The following is a 19953-nucleotide window of genomic DNA, read 5'->3' on the forward strand; positions in this document are numbered from 1 at the left end:
CAACGTCATAATATAAATCATATTGAGTATAATATTTCAATACAGCACTTGAGTACTTGACCCATTTCGTTGCGACATGGTATCGTTATTCTTTTTGTATAAACATTATACATCCTGATCACAAAACATCTGTACACGGTTTAAGAGGGTGTTGCACCACTATTTACAGTATTTTATCTATTGTGCGCATATAATATAGGTGTACTATAAAGAATATAGCATGTACCAATTCACCTTCGTGTTACCGACAACTATAATACAATATACTTTCAATTTAAATTTAGACTGAAAAAAAATAAATAATTACCATGATAATAATATAGCCGTGCAACTATAAATTTAAAAAATAAAACTCAGTATACCACAGTAAGAAATATTTAGGTATATTATTTTAAATAATGACATGTATATTGTATATGGATAAATATAGATTGATAATTTCCATCATGTACGTATTATGTAAAAATTGTTCGTCTATACTACTATCGATCTTTATCTGAAGGATATTTTTTTAGAAACATTTATGATAGTCTTTTAACAATTACACAATGTAGAATACATAGGGTAGACAATATAAAAATGACAGTCGATGTGGGTGTACATGTAGCCCTTTCAAAAACTGTTACCAATTATCGAACTTATATAAGTATATAATACATTATTCTATTTTATCCTTCAGCTACAGTCATCACTCATCATCGTAATAAATTTCAGTCCAACAGTATCTCAATACGTTCGAAACAATAATAATAATAATAATAATAATAATAATAATAATAATAATAATTAGGATTCGATATTTTCGCTATCGTCTAGATGCGATAAAATATTCATGTGATTTATTGCACTGTTGCAATCGAGTATGTGATTTAGAGCAAGAGCGTGTGTATGGCATCAAAGTCAGATGTCAATCAGATTTAATACAGATGCATTTTGTAAAGGCAACGAAGGATAACACGGGTATAGCTAATATATACATATTCATATACATGTGTACAATATTATGCACACGTGTAGACACTTATCGCGGGTCTTCAACACTCCGACCAACTATCGTTTTGAAACATTTCTGTAGGTATAATAATAATATAATAGTACGTTATAACTTATATAATGCGTATAATATATGAAACATTTATAGCGTAGGCATATAATATTATACCGTGCAGGAGAAACAGCGCACAGCTTCAGGCTGCAAACATCGATGCTGAAACCGTCGTCGAAAGTTATAGGAAACTATTACGATATAATAAATATATTTTATTAGTTTATAGCTGCAACGTACAAATGCATCGCGACAAGTGCGAAAGTTGTTATTTTCCGTGTCGAACAATTATACGATGATAATACACATATATCATCGATCCGATAAGGAACAATTGACGATGATAGTCGTCGAGAAACTAACGGTCAAACGTCGTGTACCTATCTATAAAATATAGATTGTGTAACCTACATAATATTATATACATATAGTTACGTTTACTATATATTGTTTGTATTATAACTCATATATACGAACAATATTGAAAGTGTGTACGTGTGTGTTCATATAGCTATTGCCTATATGTATTCGTACAAAGTGCGGTGTGTCATAGTGTGTTGTATTATGCAGTGTATTATAATATGAAGTCCAAAGAATAAATTTTGCGCACGACGGTATACATAGTGCGTGTACACGATAACAGTTATACATAGGTTAGTAATTCGACATGATGATGTCATAAATTTATATACTGTATAGAAGAAATATAGACATAGGCAGTATAGGCATATATAGTTGCAGGTGTTTGGTAACGTGCGTTGTCCAGCCCCGCCAAATTCAATATTTACATAGTAGTTTTTCAAAAAGTTGTTTTTTTCACGTGGATGAAGCTGAAGACACGATAGTGCTATTCTGTATAAAGAAAATTGAATTTTTCAAGTAAGTGCCTTACGCGTTTCAGAAACGGTCGTACAAATTCATGCGAATTGCGTGCTAAATATTTGAAAAGAAAATGTTGCGAAAATTGAAATAGATGAGACTGAAGTAATGCACGTCGTTTGACGCCAATCCGCGTAAAAATCGCATTCAACTCGACATATAAAAGTCTCTTGCCGCCCACGCGTCTATATTATGTGATATTATGTTATTTTTGTATCACGAAACCAATTCTATTTGGAAAAAAAATTTCTCAGATCGGCGGGTCGCAATATATTCTTCGACATTACATAATTTGCGTACCGTAGGGTTTTCTACAAAATATAAATTCATTCGAATGCGTAGTATAGTATAATATTCTTCTTCATAGTCGCCCATACGCGTCCGATCGTGCTACAGCAGTGCATTGTGTTGTATACATATATATATATATATCATGTGTTTCCGGGGTTGCAGATTTCTTTTCGTTTCGCCGGAGTCGATTTTGGCAACGCGTATGGTAATAATCGCACGCTTTTTATAATATGTTCATGATATAATACATATACTTACACACACACACACACATATTATTTATATACACATATACAGCTACTCCGCTCTATCGATTTTCTTTTTTCATTCGTTCGTTACAGTCTACAGACGAGTGTGGAATTTTGATTCACACCCAATATTTTCGTGCGCGCACCCCAGCAATGACATTTGTTACGAAAAAAACAATAATGTATGTATATTATGTATACTTACGCGAAGACGAAAAAATATGTACTTTCGTTAGTTTCGTGTATACTTGACAAGTATTCTGTGTACTACAACTTATACATAATAGCAACCAATCGCTGACTATATTAGTATTGTACACGAACGCCGTTTCACTTCAATATTTTTTATTCGAGCAACGGCCAAATCAAATTTGAATGACTTTAACTTCATCCTGTATGCAACACGTCATAACATAATATTGTATTTTTCCTCGATAACGCCTCGTGTTATATTCGGCGTTGTAACTATTATTTGCGCACACAGTGTTTCACGCAATTTAACCGTTTCTGTTTGATTTGCAGTGACACTTTATTTCGTACATTATTTAACTATCTGTCGCATTTAAATAAATTTACCACAAGCACTTTAAAAATGTAAACGATCCAGCGTAACCCGAACGATTATTATCTATTGTCGTTGTGTTCATCGGACCGTGCACGGACATATTATCGTTGGATTCGATTTTTATTAGTTTAAATAATGATTAAAATTAATTACGCAAAATATACCGATCACTAACTCACGCTTTTAAAAGGAGGCGTATACAAAAATGTAATATCGAAAATTCGAAAAGAATATAGTTGATTAGTAGTCAATATAGCGATCGGCTTCATCAATCGATGCGATCCAGATTATATCTTTAAAACGGTTGCTTTGATTTTGATCTTTAGACATGCCTGTTATTATATTATACATAATACATTATTCATACTTAGTTAAAATTTGAGTTTAATAGTACTTTTAACTTTATTGAAATTCCGTTCAGTTAAAATTTTAGTTTAAAAATAAAACGTACCAATTATATATTTTGCATTTATACGTGTACGTGAACATTAATCGCAATCGACACAATCGGATAATGCTCGGCAGACACTTGTAAACTCGTAAAGTATACATTAGGTAGTTGTTAATATATTAAATATTCAGGTTTTATGTATTACGACCAGTTTATCCTATAGGTATAATACATTACCAGTACAAAATATATTGTAAGCATTGTTATATTTTATCACGAATATTAAATATCATAAACGCTATTTAATATTCACGTTTTTATTATTATTTCACGATGATAACTCGGCCTCTCGCTGATTATTTTTTTTCTTCCCAAAATCAATTTAATAGCAATAATATAAAAACACTATATCTAGAAACTCCCATGGAGAACGTTATAATATAGTAGGTATATTCATTATAATATTATTATATACGTATATATTTATATCCTGCAGATACAGGTTTGGTACTTTGATCCCGGATTATGAGATTAAAACTATTCCTATAGAAAAAAAATGACAAATTATTTAACTCAATGTTTATAACTTTCGTTAACCATTTTTTTTTTTTTTTTTAATTTCAAACAACTAACTATTGTATCTCGTGTTTATCAACGCATTAAATAATATATTATGCATTGCAAATTTATATTTACTGAAATAATCCTCGGTTTCATGTAATGCCATATGTTACGACAATACAATGCGGAAAATCCAAATTTACGGTTTCGAGTTCATACATACTAAGTAGTAAGTACTATGATGTTTATTTCAAATATACCATAATCGTGTGCCGAAGCATGAAGTAAATCATAATAAATAATTTCGAGATAATTTATAAATTCATATTATTTTATTTCCCCAACAATGAACCACGCAGTCTTCTAAATTATGTAGGGTAATTTTATTTAATTCTTTTCATTTCAAAATTTTTTAGTAGTCTTTAAAAAAATCACTGAGTATTGCAGTACTTATCATTATATTGCCTACCGATTGTTTCAATAATATTATTATAAAAATATTTATTTTTTTTTCAAAATTATATAATTTGACAAGTGTATTTGCGTAGTCATTATTATTTATGCACTGTGCGTAACCGTGTCTTTATATATACCTATAAAGGGTTTCAACAAAAATATTTTTCAAAGTATTTGTACAGTAAGGTATTATCAAACCACCAAACAATTTATTATTTAAAATGTGACTCAGGCATAAAACCACGTGTCTCAAAATGTCGTTTTTGGAACAATAATAATAGTACTTATTATATTAAAGACGGAAGATTTGAAATACTTCGTGTTGGTTTTAACCACCAAAACCACAAAATTCTATGTATTTTCCTTTTTCATTTCCTGATTAATTCCGCATACAAGTGAATATTTTAAAACAAATTGCCATCCGACAGTGATTTACATAGTTATACGTCTGCCGACACCGCGATTTATATACTACGACAACTACATCAATGACGGTATATATAATAATAGTAATAATAATAATAATAATAATACGTTATATAACATTGATGTAGGTGTCGGGAAGCACAAATACGATGTTGGCCAATGGTTTGGACGTGCGGGCAGAATTAAACGGACGATTGCGTTTATGTCTTTAAAGACCGGCTGGCATTAACCGCAAATTTTTACGGCCCGATCGGAGTGTATAGCCGGAAGTCCGTTGGTGGCAATTAAACGCACTATATATATAATATATATGTATACATAAACTGTTAACTGTAGTATAGAGTCAGTTTGTGACTTCGCTCGACCCGAGAAATACCCGTCCTCGTATATATATATATATATAAGTTATACCGAGTGGTTCTTCTCTGTATTAACCTTAATAGGCCATTTGGTAGGAGATAAGCCGCAGCCGCCGGTGTTTTAGACGAAGAAATCCATTTCTCCCTCGGGGGCCAGTATGCCGGCAAGAGATGAAGGGATAGCCGTTCCCGGTTCAAACGATGACGGGGCTGATCTAGATAGGAAACAAAAACTTTTGTAGGTTCATTGTATACGTACGTATACCTACATATACAATATTATTACACATTCGCTCTTGGTCTCCGAGAAGAGATCGCGTTGTAAATCGTTCGTCCCTGTTCGCTAGCCGCTGCCGCATCGACTCACATATATATACCCCAAAGTTTCATACATATATACTGCTTGCATTGTGTATATAGTTATGTATTCTATAACTTATATAAGTAACATTAGATACCCCCCCCCCACCGGTGAGTACATGTCATATTACGTTCATTGTGTGACATTTATAGATGTGAATAAGTTTAGGGTTCGAAAATGCATGTAGGTCTGTGAGTCTCGAGCCAAAAAAATTTTAGATAAAAGATTATTATGCCAATTTTTCTTTGTTATGCAATGTATACTCAATTTTGCCAATGTCACAATTTAAAACTACAGTTTTATAGACATTTTTATAAATTGTATTGTATTTTTTTTTTTTTTTTAATTATCATTAAAGATTAAATCGAATACAATTGACCTACTTATGTAGACTAGGTCAACTCACCCCTATAAATACTCTAATATGCTATATATATATTTGCAGGCGAACGAAAATAAATATTTTTTACGTTCACGCGACGGAAGACAATCGATGAAAGTATCATGATAAAACGCCCCATGTGTGTAAGTGTGAGTGCGCTTTGTGAATTTTTTTTCTGATTCTAATATCACACTGTTTAAATTTCTCGCATCGCATATGAACTCGTTGATGTCGTGTGTTCAAAAGAACAATATCATTTTATGCGCACAATCGGCCATAAACGATTCTCTCTTCTTTTTTTCAGAAAATCTAAAATATTCTATTCATACGTATAATATGTATAGAAATGGGCGCACATATATTATGCGCATTCTCAATCGCAGCTAGATCGTTTCCAATGCTATGGAAACGGTTAAAATACGGAGTACAAGAGATCTGATTCGAAAGGGAAGGGTGGAATAAAAAATTAACATTATAAATTTCCCATTTCTCAAAATTAATTTTTTTTAAGTGTAGGTTTTTTATTATCTTTGGATTGCATTACTGTTTTACACAATACGCGTGAACAATAATATAATATACAATTCATAGAATAATATATTAAATAAAACCCAACGACTATAAGTATAAATTATATACAATACATATTATATATAAATAGATATAATATAAATATTACAATCAGAGATATGTATTTGATAGTTAATCAAATTGATTTTTTTCAAATTGTATTTTGTGTGCCTACTGTATAAGTAAGTATTATATTATTATAGGTTCCAAGTTTAAACACGTTTATATACAACTAAAATAAAATTACATACATTCTTAATAAGTATGTTTATTAACCATGTGCCTACTACAAAAATTCTGAAACTAATCATTTGAATTATTTAAATTTTATATTTTTATGTATTATTTATCGTGTACTCCAAACTACGACCGCCACTAAACAGAAATTACCGTCGTCACGATAATTTTCACCGATAAAGCAATAAGTATTATTGAACTATTTTGATATGAAAAAATTAATAAATCGTTTTTCATCAAAATATTATATAATTATTTATATTAATGTACATATTTTTATTTTATTTTTTTAATTCTCTTCAAGCTTGAATTTTGAAAGTTTCTATGGTAAAAATGTTTATCCTAAAAAACTAACATAATTTTATAATAACATAACTGTTCTTTTTTTTTAATGTATTTACTTAGGTATAAATTATATAAAATATAATATATATAAGTGCAAAAATCTAACTTAATTAAAAATTTGATTTATAAAAACTTACATTGTTTTTAACTTTTGTATTATTATAATGTGCCGTTTATGTATTAAAATTATCTTATTCGCACATGGACAGCAACCACAAAAACGAATACTTTATTAATTTAATTTAATTTTTCATATTAGGTGTATTAATTTAATTACTTTATTAAAATATTAAAATATATTAATACTTAATACAATATTTTTTTTATATGATAACCTTAATAAAGTTAACATTATAATTTTCTTAAACTTTAGTAATCCGTGAAAATTTCAATTTTCTAGAATATTATTACTGAAAAGTTATCATATAATAAATAATGCAGAAAGTTAACCTATACCCGTTGGGAATCTCCTGACTTCCATCCAGTTTCTTGCGATACTTTTTCACAATTTTTCAAAACTCGAAAACATAATATTATATGTATATATATAATATACATATTACCTATCCAAAGTAAATACAGATTGCTTCCAATATTCAATCCGTGGAGAAACCAACACAAAACTTATTTTGAGCATTAATTTGATCCTAAAACATAAGTATACACTATACGTCCAATGGCAAAAATAAAAATATTTTTTTTTTTTAACAGGTATTACAATTTACAAAACATTGATTTTTTACATAATTTTGTAATATTAATATAAAGTCATGATCTGATAGATAAATTAAATCATCGTGGAATAAATTATAACTCTATAACATTAAAAAAAAAAAAAAAAAAAAGATTAGGTATTATAAAGGTTTTATTAAATTAAACGTGTAGATAATACTATTTTGTAAAGGGAATTAAAATTTACAAAATTATACCAATCATTTTTCATGATAAATTACAGTCACCTTCGTAATAGATATTGTAAAACTATTATTTATTTATGAAAAAAATGACAATATCATAATATATTAAACATTAATGTTGGAGTTAGTATACTTAATGCGCACAATTATTAACACATACCTATTATAAAATTCAATAATAAATGAAAATTCGTAATAAAACTAAATTTTCCGTCTACCATAGAAACCACAATGTCGTACCAAGATGGTGTGCGACCCCCTAATAGGGTCTTTGTATAGGTTTATTTTTTTTTGTCAAAAGTAAAAGTCCGAACTATAACATTATTTTATTTATTGAGAATTATTATTTTATTGTTCATTGGTGATAGGTATATTTTTCGGCTTTCACTTTTCCGGAACTTAATGTAACAGATATAAGTCCACATACACATACATAAATGACCATTGAAATAGAATATTTAATGATTAAAACGTATACCAAGCCGCTACGACGGTGGCGGCGATCAGATCTAATAATATTATAATCATTTTCATTTGCATTTCACCGGCAGAACGGTTTTATCCGCCGTACGCGCCTTTCTCGGGGCGCATATAATATAATATTAAGAACAATGGTCGCCGACGATGGATTTCAAAAGTACCGTTTCTCTAGAAATTGTATGATTGTTAAATACAAACAAAATGTACAGGGTGCTGTATTTATCTTATTAAATACCTCTAAGATTCTGAGCAAATCGAGGAATGTATTAGTTTTACAATTGTATGTGTTTTTATTTCCCATATCGGTGCTTATTCATTTTTTTCGTTTTAAAACAGTGATTCAGTTACCTTTGACAATGAATTAAAAGTATATACACAGTTAAAAACATAAGTATGTTTAGGGTATCTTTGTTTTATCATACAACCCGTATGAGAAAGTTAAATAACAAGTTATGAGATATACTTGTTTTTGATAGAATAATTTTAATTTAAAACATAGAAAAAATTATCAATTTTAGAGACTACTTTTTATATTTTATAATTTTAATACGATTACACTTTGAAAAAAAAATATGAGCATTTTAGAAATTGTACGAATTTTTAAATAATTTAAAATATTAAGTTTTTTTCTATTTTTGTACTTTTAATGTCATTTTTACAGAATCGTATTTATAAAACGTATTGATTTTCAGTATTTAATAAACATTAAATATTCTGAATAAAAATATGTATGTATTTCATATATAATTAATGATTATTAAACCAATTCAAGCCACATTTGAGATTCACAAGTCACAGTATTTAAATTTAAATATTTTTTAGTTAACCTCTAAATAATAAAATTAAGATTATTGTAGCCAAGTTTTTCTTAAAAGTTATAAAATTAGATGATTTTCAAGAGTTATAATATTTAAGACGTAAGTATTTTAAAATTCTAATCATAAGTTTTCATTAAAAATACGCCCGCGTAGTCTTTTTGTCTTAAATAACAATGGAAAATATACATATACTCATAGACACAATAATTTATACAATTATACATTACCTCGGACTATTATTTTTTCAATTTTTTACTCAAGATCATTACCCAAATATTTTAAAAATTAACTAAAGTAGTCAAAATAAAGTTCTTTTATTTATTTGCTATCATTTTTAGATTACATAATAAACTCTAATGAAATTTATGCAAATAAAATTGTTTTAAATTTTCTTGAAGCTGGACATAATATATCCATATATGGTAGCTGATAATTTCCATCAACAAGTAGAGCAATCTTTAAAGTACGAAAAAAACTCAAGATTTTGTTAAAACTTTTGGAGGTATACATAAATTTGTAATAGTGGATATTCAAATTATGAATTATTTTTATTTATGGATAGATTACAAATCATAACAAAAACTAAACAAACCGTGTATTATTAAAATATGTCGTGTCTTTAAAAGCTATTCGAGATAAATTAATTTTGTACACGAAATGTAATTTTAAGAAGAACACTCAGAATTTAATTTTTTTTAAAGGTAAGTGTTATATAAATATCCGGAATGACTACACCTCAACCTCTGAAAGAACTTTATGATATTTCTGTTGAAAATAAAACAACATTCTCAAAAACTTAAGACAAGTTATTCCACAAAATAGGAAACAGTTTTAGGAAAATATTTCAATTCATATTTATTTTAAAGTATTCAGTTTTTTTTAATAGGATAATCAAATTTGTTAATTTTTTCTAAACTAATGTTTTATATTATAAATAAAGTTGAACTTGGTTAACTCAAAGTTGAATGGACCGGAAAAAAGTTTGAGTTATCCAAGAATTCAAGTTATCCAAATTGAAAATTTTTAAAATAGTACAAAATATATTAATTCCTATATATTTATTATGAATAAAGTCATGTAATAAAAAATATTTACTGTGTATTTATATATGAATTATGTATATATTGTGTAATTTTAAAGAAGTATGTGTCTATGTATAAATAAAAATGAGGTTTGAAAATTATTTCAAAAAGATACTTATTTTTGTTTGGGTTTTGCTGTTGATCGCAGTGTTTGTAATGAATCTCTTTAAACCATCTATCGGTAACGATAACACTAATGAATAATGACCTTATTTTCGATATTGAAATATATACATAGGTACACGAGGGAAATATCACATTATTACAATTTTATAACTCAAAACTTCGAGTTCTCCACGAAAACATTCAAGTTAAACAAGATTTTCTTACATTGTTTAAATAGGAAATTCTAGGAACCGGAGAAAAAGTTCGAGGTGTCGATGATTCCGAGTTAAAGAAGTTCGAGATAACCAAGTTCGACTGCATTATACTTTATGGTATATATTTCTTTATATAAATTTATATATGGTACTTTATTCTAGTAAATACGTGTAGACGATTATTTATAATTATTAAACAATTACGCCATAAAATTTCCTAACGGTATTTATCTTTAATAAATAGAAGTATAAACGGTTCATGTCACTAAATTTTAACATAAAAGTAACTTTTATTCGTAAATTAAGCGAATAATATTTTTAAATTATTATTTCATAGCATTGTGGTCATAAAAGTTATACTGAGGGATATGTTTTATACAAAATCAAATAGAATAACGACAAATAATAAAGATACAATAAAATTAAAAATACAAAACTGCATTTTTCTCAAAACTAGTATATTGCAGGTTTTTACGGCACTTTTGCTTAGTAGGGCAGTATATATAATATACATATATAAATAATTGACCAGTCTAGTTCCACATAAACTACAATTTTTTTTTTTTTTAATAAACGTAGCGTAGCTTTAAAAATATGTGTACATACAAATCCAAGATAAACAAATGAAATGGAGTAAGAAAAATAGTGTATTATATTGTAAGCGGCCTCAATCCTTTGAACCTGCAGATAGCCTTAACTTTTTGCAAAATAAGCAGACGATTGATAACTAACATTTTGTTATAACATATAAAACTAAAACACATTGAGTACAAAATATTTCAATATAATAATCTTATTTTATAGAGGTAATATCATATAAAATAATTATGTGCCATTAAACAATTTAAAACATTAAAATGGCGTTCAAAATAATTGTAAGAAAACTATAGATAAGACTAACTTTATATGGTTTACTTATAAACATTTTTATATTTAATTTATTTCAATATTATAAATACTATATTATTTACATCTACAAACACCTGCAAGTGGATGTTGACTTTTATTTGTATTAAAAAAAAAAAAAATATATTTATTAATTAAGCTTTAAAAATTATACCTTCTTTCTATAGGCTTTAATGCATAAATATTTTAACAAGTACCTAACCACAAAGTAACAATTATTAAAAATTGCATTTGAAAAAAATTTTGTTATACGTTATTTACAATTATAACGTTTTATAAATTTTAAGTTTATCGTTATTCAGAATTTAAACCTTATTCAACTTTTACGTTTATCGCTATCCAGAATTAAAATTTTTAGTATATTTTATAATTTATAACTATTAAATAATTGGAAATAAATTATTTTTTAAATAAACTATATAACGTTTTGGTTAATGTTATATCATGTATTTTGTTAATTGTTATGTTTTGTTTTGTGTTATTCAATTATTTATGTTTATAATTTTCCATTATAATTACGTTAATAAATTTTAATCGTTTTTTTTGTCAAGTATAACGTCATTATAACGTTTGAAAGCCTTGTTAAAAATATTAAAATGTGTCGTTTTTGAATTACGGAAAAAATATTTACTTATGAGATTTCGATGAGCCACCAAAAAATAATTTTCTCCCAGTCGTGGTACAGACTATAGTTAGTCTAACCCCGGCAATATCGATACATTCTGTGTACAGTGTACCTATATATGAATATATATTACACTTAATAGTAATATGAGCGTTGGTAAACCGACGTTCTTATTATAATAATGCTGTATTGTGCATATAGTATCATTAATCGATGATGTGATAATATTAGATATGTATATATATTTCACTGAAACTATAACCGTATAACACAATAGTCAATATTACGAGTACATGATAATTATTATACAAAATCATAGTTGTATTATTCACTTCAGTAGCTCAGCGCTCAGCGCTCGGTTTGCAAAAAAAAAAAATGTTTATTTCCAAAAACTCTTTATTTGCGTGGCTTAAAACCAAACAATATTTTAATGTATTATATTAAGCGAATAGTTCTCGGTACGAATGATTGCAGTTGGTGAACAAAACTATATAGTATTATAATACTATACCTCAAAATATAATTCGACAGCATGTATATATTGTATCAATGATATCGACTAGTGAGTGGTGAATACTGTAGCGCAGCAGTATTATAAATTTAAATCATTATTATCGTGTTTGATATCGATGCTAAAGTCATTACTCGAAGTTATTTTATGCAACCAACGCATTGTAACCGTCAAACATATTTTGAAAACGTCGATAGTCTTATTTGTTATTTTAATACATATTATTCTTAAGTATAACTATTATTCAAGCTATTTAAAAAAAATAAGATATTAACATTTTAAATTATATATATGTACGTTTTAATTTCGATATTTAATTAGATTTGCTATCGCTATATTTGTAATTGAAGTAAGAGTAAACCAGAGATAATTTCATCATCACTATCGATTAAAAAATTTTCAAGTAGAACTTGAACTAAGTATTTTTTCTAGTTAAAGTCTTCTTAAGCGGTAAAGAAATAGTATCGAAAAGGCTACACGAAGTCCGATTTTATAGTATAGTATCAACTTCTTCTATTTTTATACGAAGTAAGTGTAGGTATATAAAAAATATCAATTTCGTTTCTTTCGGTTGGATTATCTGTTTATAGCTAAACCATATTATTTTCCAATAGTGTAAATAAATTGAAACAATTATTGTGGACGTCAATTTAAGTGCTATAAACGTTTACTCTAAAAAAAATTGTTAGATACAAAATGCATTACGTTCCATTAGATTCATCGATTCGGACTTAAATATATTATGATTTTATTGCGTTGTAATAAATTACAATCATAGCGTGTAGTATGTGGCTGAAAATACTATATTGGTAGTCGTGTAAAAACAAAATACCTGTCCATTTATGTTATGATCAAAATAATAGCATTTCTTGAATACAAATTTCGGTCGTAATTTCAATATAGTTAATGAGACACGTCTTGGATGCACCACGGAGACAGTAAAGGTCCTGTTAAATGCAATATCGTGTTCAACGTAAAAGGTTCGGTATTATTCATTGGAAACGTGTTTTTCAACTTAATTATTTAAATGGTTTGGAAAAAAAATGCAAATGAGCAGTGCGCAAACCAACGACATCATGTATATGCTAAGTGAACGATCTCTTGCTCTTCGGTCAGTTTCTTAATCTGGTTTTAAAATATGTAAGTCATCAAAGAGAATACTTAAAAACAAAATTATTGACAAAACATAAAATCTATTATAGTAATAAAACTTTATCGTGCAACCAGTATATTTATTTTGAAATGATTACACAGCTATATATTGTATGATAAATTTATAATTTTTATAATTTATTGATAATAAATTACGCTGTTTATAGCAATTTTTCTAATAAATTGTAATTGTATAAAATGTTAATCGGTTTTAAAGAATTAATGTAGGTAATCACAAAATAATAATATTTTACTTTTTACAGTTCATCGGAATGATTCCAAATAATTTTAATGTGATTAACACAATACATTGTGTAGACCGAGAGAAGAATTATATTTTAAAATCACTGTTTCCAGATTTAAAAAGGCAATATGTATCGGCTCCTAATAAAGCCACCCAAGTGATTTAACTAAAACACAATTCCCATGAAACTGAATTCCGGTAGAAGTCGAGCGAAACGATTATTCAATGTCGGATTTATTGTCTCACTGTTTTAATTCATTTTTATATTTTTTTTCTTAAAAAAAAAAAAAAAATAATTTTTAATTCAAATTTGTATACACTTTATACAATACATTTAATTTCATTTAATTTTTGTTAACTATACCAAATTAATTTGTAATTAAAATCAACAAAATTTGACTTGTATATTTTGTAATGCTATGATAACCGTCCCAGATCTTAGTTTGAAAAAATAAAATTATAATTATTAGGACAAACCGTTGAGTCTTAACTACATGTTTTATTTTAATATAACGATTAAGAAATTGGCAATTACAGTCTCACAAATTTTAAATGTTCTAAGTGAGATACATTCTAAATTGTATACAAAACATAATCGGTTAGGAGCCATTGCTTATAACAATGATTAGTTTGAGAAATCTATTAAAAAAAAAGTTAATACGCTGTATTAATTAAAACTTATTAAACACAATTGAACACGATTATGATTACCATTTTATAATTACATGATATTATTACAATGTATATGTATTGTTATATACTCGTATAATTCGATTATAACATTTTTAAACTTAAACCTACTATACTATGCTCTATGAAGTTGCTTTATTTCCTACAATTACAAGGTAAGTATAACGAATGACAACGACGGTTGGTTATATTATTATTTTGTTTTAAATCATTCACTTCCTTTATGATAATGAAAACCGATACATTAAGCATTCATTGTGTAAATAAATGAGAATGAAGAATGTGTATTTTTTGTTGTTTAAAGAATTAATTCAATGCACCTGTATGTTTATATACAAAAATTAAATTTAAATTACGACTATTACGAAATGTAAATTCTACCATGAATTAATTAATTAGGCATGAGACTGCTGCTAACATACAGACATTCAATATATTATACCTACTCGTACCAGGCTCCCGCGGTGTTTAGTAGCCGAAGAACGCTATATGATTATTATACATAATAAATACTACGTACATATTAAATATAGGTATAAATAATATATTATTGTGACCACTGGTCGTGGACTTGTACGTATAAGTATTAAGTACGAATGTTCGATGCAGTCATGCAGAATAGCGCTGGCTGACCATTTTGAATCAGTACATCGACTGTATGCTGATAGCGAGAGCAATGGGAATTGCTCACACTTGATACTTATATTTTTATTACTATTATTATTACGATAGAAAAATTTATTGACGTATTTAAAATGCATTGAGTTGTGATTTACTTAATATAATACATCGTCAAGTTTCGATAACTAAATATTATATGGATTATGCATATAGTATAATGTATTATAATTATAGTGTTTTATACTAAAGTATAGTTATTAATTATACATAATTAACAAATAAGTAATTACTGATCGTGTTTTTTTGAACTAGAATCTAGATTAACCAAAAATTTAAAACATAACATAAGCCGGTTCATAATAAATAATATGTAAATAAAAAAATAAATTATTGACATTTTATTAATGCATCTCCATGATAAATAAGGAAACACACTCCCTTATCACTTATCAGACTCTTGAACATCATGTCGATGTGATCGGTGTTTATTTATAGCTGTAATAATATTATATTTTAATGTATCATTAATCAAGTTATATTTGAGTTTTTTAAACAAATGACACACCGAACACGTATTTTAGTTCATACTATGTAATTATTTGTATAATATTTTTCATGATTATAAAAAAAAATGTAATAATTAGTACTTATTACCTACTATTAAAACAATATAGTTTGGATAATATAAGAACCTATATTAATTACCACAGATTTAACTAGAAATTTTTTATTTAATCTGATAAAACCATATCTGTAGGGAGGTCCAAGGAATCCTGAACCCCCCTCTCCATAAATGTCTTAATTACTTTACAAATGTTTAAAAAAACTATTAATTTTTAATATCATTAAAAATATTTTTAGACATAAATAGCCAAAACTCCAATTTAATAAATTGAGTATTGACTATTTTGTATCATAACATTTTATGAAAATATAATTAATTGTTATAGCGTCTATCATTTATTTTTTTTTTTGTTTTTAATAATAAATTGTTACTAATCAACAACGGTCACTACCAATGCCGGTCAACAATATTATATTAATTGTGTAAATTAAAAATATTATTATTATAACATTATAATAATAACAGGCATTGATACTTGATATCATTATTATCGTCTAGTATTATGTATTCTGAAATACAAAGAGCAAATACTTAATTTTATTACGAAAATACCTACATATTTTGTTCAAATAATGTCATAACAGGTGTGCGAATTTGTATGCGTACGCGAGTGGACACCTAGGTATTTTTCACACATTTTTTTTTTATTTCAGTTTTCCTTTTTACGTTTATGAATTTATCGTGTCCAAACTAAATATTTTAGTTCGAACGCGTGTAAAAAACTTTCACCATTTCGACAATCCTCGAACTTTGCCTCGACTCTCGTTTGTCATTAAATTGAACATTTTCCTGTACCTCCTTCACCACCTAAATATATATATACATATATATATATATAAGTCGTTGTTTTTCTTTATGTACACCGATGTTTCGTAATTTTGAAATCCCAACACAGAATCTAAAAAAAAGTTTGCCGGTAATTCTGACAAAGGGCCAGGGGAAAACTTAATAACCCCTCGACGCGCACAGACGAAAAGAATTCTTTTTTTAGATACTTTTTTGCTTTTTTTGGGAGTAGAACTTAGTGACGGATCGACAAAACAAAACTAATTCTATCTACAAATTGAACTGAAAGAAAATGGTGAAAATGATGGGGGCAAACTTTCGGAACCCGCAGCCCCTATGTGGTGGGGTAGGGTTAACTCCCTTACTAAATTTTGGTTATATTCATTACAAATACAATCGAGACGAGCGACGTCTAATAGAATTATCATGAAAAATGTATATTTTTTTCTCGAAGAAAGTTCTTTAATAATATAAAGCATTTTCTTGTCGTAGTATAGGCCATAATGACTTTTCAAAAACCCATAAATTTCAGCGAAGTTGATCAATAGTATTAATAAATTAATTTAAATATTTAACTTAAAATACAAATAAGATAACCCACTCTCTAATTTACGGGTAGAAATACCTACCTCCTATATATTTAAATAAATAATTGTCATTGTTTTAATATCAAACAAAATTGGTATGCACGATTTATATTTACTCAATAATTTTTATTTTATATTAAAGTATCATTTAACAGTTTTTTCTTATATTTTGTAAAAATCAATAATCATTATTATAGACATTGGTAATTTCATTTGTTTGATTATCAGAATGCAGTACAATGTTGACATACTTTACAGTTTATATACCTACTACGTAGATAATTCATAAATAGAGAAAAGGAATTCGAAGTTCTATAAATTACTTGTTGTTTAAAACTAAAAAAATAGTTATGTATAATATTTATAGTTTATGATGTATGTATTACTTATATTCGGACACGAGTTTAAATTTTATGTTCATGGTCGATCAAACTATTTTTTTACTTTTATAAATTAAATTAGTCTCATTATTCATTACAAATATTGGTAAGGTAAATTTGATTGAATTTAATTAAATACATTTATACTTAATAATACAAACATTAAGTATTATAGTATAAGGTTAGTCAACAATATTGTTTCATAAAAATCTCAATACTACCTACAACTATTCGTTTTAATTTTTATAACTAATTCAATATTTCATGTTTTTTTTCAAATAACAATAACTATTACTATATTATGTTAATAACATATTATACCTCCCTATCTTATATTTATTTTTGTTTCTCGTACTTGAGCGAAATTACTCTACTCCTATATCGATGCGACAACTCGGTCTTATTGTTTTTGTCACCATAAAATGTATCTTTCAGTTTCAACCACAAAAGCAATGTATTCTTCAAATTAGTTTGTATTAAGTGCATAGTAACATGCATATAAGGCTTAAATAATAAAGGCTGAATAATATTTACGTTAAATTTAGAAATGTCTCTGATGCTTAATACGTATTATTATACCTACCTTATATGGCACATGAATACAATGATAATATTTATACATCATGCAGATTGCAATTTTTTGTAAGAACAAAATTTCGAAAAATATACTAAATTCAAATGAACTTTTAGCAACCGTTTAATGTAATGTTTTTACAAAAACTGAAAACTCACTTCAGTTACATTTCGAGAGTATTGCGATGCATTATTATAATATATTTGCCAGGAAAAATGGGTGTTAGTTTGTATATAACGTTTACAATTATTTAGGTACATTATATATAAATATATACACACACACACACACAAATATACAGTGGAGGCATAGAAAGAGCAGAAGGATACGAGGAGAAAAACGTACCGTCGGCGGAGCGTCAATAAATCTCTTAGGTACCCAAAAACAACGAGTTTATATTATAAATCCCATAAACAGGAAGGTCAATTATATGCACTCCAAACGTTCGTTTCCGAGTCGCAGTAAATTACGTGATTTATTTAGTCATATATATACCCACTACCATATTATATATACGTATACAGTATATGCGCTAGTAGACCCAACCGCGTTAAATAGCAAATTGTGTATTGGTGTTTTTGTGCCCAGAATAAACGAGATTCGAAATCAGTGTTCTGTTTATAATATGTATAAATGTTATAATATAACACCTAATTATACGAAATACGTTTATCAAGGAAAAAAGAAGAAAAAAAATTTATATTATAACATACACTGTATTTAAACCATACGTTAATAATCGTCATAACTCATAGATCTATATCTAAAATAATAAAAAAAAAAAAAATATTGTTCTCCATCCATCAGATATTATCGTAAAACCTATTCATTCGTATCCGTTTACGGCTCCCACTTTGATCAAAATTATTTCGACCAAACAGACAGAGTCCACCACAATATATTATGTAAGTAGATACCTATGTATAATATTATAATACAAATCTATAGTGAATAAGTAGACATATATCATCTCTATTCGCCGATTTAAGGACATTTTTAGAAGTTGTACATATAGCGGCGTTAGACATATTATGTGCATATACGTGACCGGAAGATATATTTGTACGTAATATAGGACGTATGTGGGTTAGGTCGTCTTTAGACATTAACCATTCACAAAGACGAATAGAATATGCAAAAAAAATACCCTATTACCTATAAGGGTCGAGTGTACAATATAAGCTGTAAAATATGTGATGTGTGGAACCCTTTGTGGTGAACTCGTTCTTATAGGTAAAGGACGCACGACGGTGGTTAATGATAAATGATATAATGTCAATACTATAAAATTCGTAACGAGTGGCCTTAAACCGATGAAAAATCGTTTAAAGAAAAATGTGTCTCACATTAATGTCCGTTTATACGTATTAGTGTACAATAGCGAGATGCGAACCAAACGTGACAGTCCAAGAATTAGTCATCACGGCAGATGTTTTTGGGTTTGAAAAGAATTCGGTGATTCCTATGTAAGTAATTTATTTTATTTTTATACGATTTAAAATATTTATATATATATATT

The sequence above is a fragment of the Melanaphis sacchari genome, unplaced genomic scaffold, assembly GCF_002803265.2.
Source record: "Melanaphis sacchari strain LSU unplaced genomic scaffold, SCAv2.0 Contig0_pilon_pilon, whole genome shotgun sequence".
Classification (NCBI taxonomy): domain Eukaryota; kingdom Metazoa; phylum Arthropoda; class Insecta; order Hemiptera; family Aphididae; genus Melanaphis; species Melanaphis sacchari.